Raw genomic sequence first — 1481 nt, 5'->3', positions numbered from 1 at the left:
CCTCCTGCCTCGGGACTATAGGTGCCCACCACCACGCCCGCCTAATTTTTTGTGTTTTTAGTGGAAACGGGGTTTCACCGTGTTAACCAGGATGGTCTCGATCTCCTGACCTCGTGATCCACCCGCCTCAGCCTCCCAAAGTGCTGGGATTACAGGTGTGAGCCGCCGTGCCCGGCCCAAGATCTGGTTGTTTAAAAGTGTGTAGCACTTCCTCCTTCGTTCTCTCTCCCTCTCCTGCACCCAAGTGAAAATGTACTTGCTTCCCATTCGCCTTTCCGCCATGACTGTTAAGTTTCCTGAGGCTTCCCCGGCCCTGCCTCCTGTACAGCATGTGGAACTGTGAGTCAGTTAAACCTCTTTTCTTTATAGATTACCCACTCCCAGGCAGTTCTTTATAGTGGTGTCGAGGACAGACAAACACAATATGTATATATGCACTACATAAAGTTCGCAATCAGACAAACTAATGTGTGAATAGCCAAAGAAGTAGAAACAACCCAAATGACTATCTTCTGATGAATGGGTAAATAAAATGTTGTCTCTCCATGCTATGGAATACCATTTGGCAATAAAAAGGGAGTGTTGGCCGAGCGTGGTGGCTCACGCCTGTAATCCCAGCACTTTGGGAGGCCGAGGTGGGCAGATCGCCAGGTCAGAATTTCGAGACCAGCCTGGCCAACATGGCAAAATCCAGCCTCTACTAAAAATACAAAACTTAGCCGGGCATGGTGGTGGGCGCCTGTAATCCCAGCTATTGGGGAGGCTGAGTCAGGAGAATCGCTTGAACCCAGGAGGTGGAGGCTGCAGTGAGCCGAGATTGTGCCATTATACTCCAGCCTGGGCGACAAAAGCAAGACCCTATCTCAAAAAAAAAAAAAAAAAAAGGAGGGGGGTGTTGTGTTGATACACATACCAACACTGATGAACCTTGAAAACATTATGTTAAGTGATAGAAGCCAGTTACAAAATACCACATATTGTATTATAGAATTCCATTTATATGAAATGTCCAGAATAGGCAAATCCATAGAGACAGAAATTGATTTTCTAGGGCTAGTAGGGCTGGGGGTGAGGAAAATGAGGAGTAAACACTAATGGGATGATGAAAATGTTCTAAAATTGATTGTGATGATGGTTGTACAACTCTGTGAACATACTAAAAACCACTGAAGTGTGCTTACTTTTAATAGGTGAATTGTATGTTATGCGAATTATTTTAACAAAGATACTATTTAAAAACGTATAGGCTGTTATTAATATAAATAAAAAATAAAATAAGCCTCAGAACCAGAACAGGACTTTTATTATTATTTTTTTAAGACAAGGTCTCAGGCCAGGTGCAGTGGCTCATGCCTGTAATCCCAGCACTTTGGGAGGCTGAGGCGGGTGGATCACCTGAGGTCAGGAGTTTGAGACCAGCCTGGCCAAAATGGTGAAACCCCCGTCTCTACAAAAAAACAAAAATTAGCCAGGCGTGATGG

This window comes from Hylobates moloch, unplaced genomic scaffold, assembly GCF_009828535.3.
Source record: "Hylobates moloch isolate HMO894 unplaced genomic scaffold, HMol_V3 SCAFFOLD_11, whole genome shotgun sequence".
Lineage (NCBI taxonomy): Eukaryota > Metazoa > Chordata > Mammalia > Primates > Hylobatidae > Hylobates > Hylobates moloch.
Note: the sequence above shows the minus strand (reverse complement) of the source record.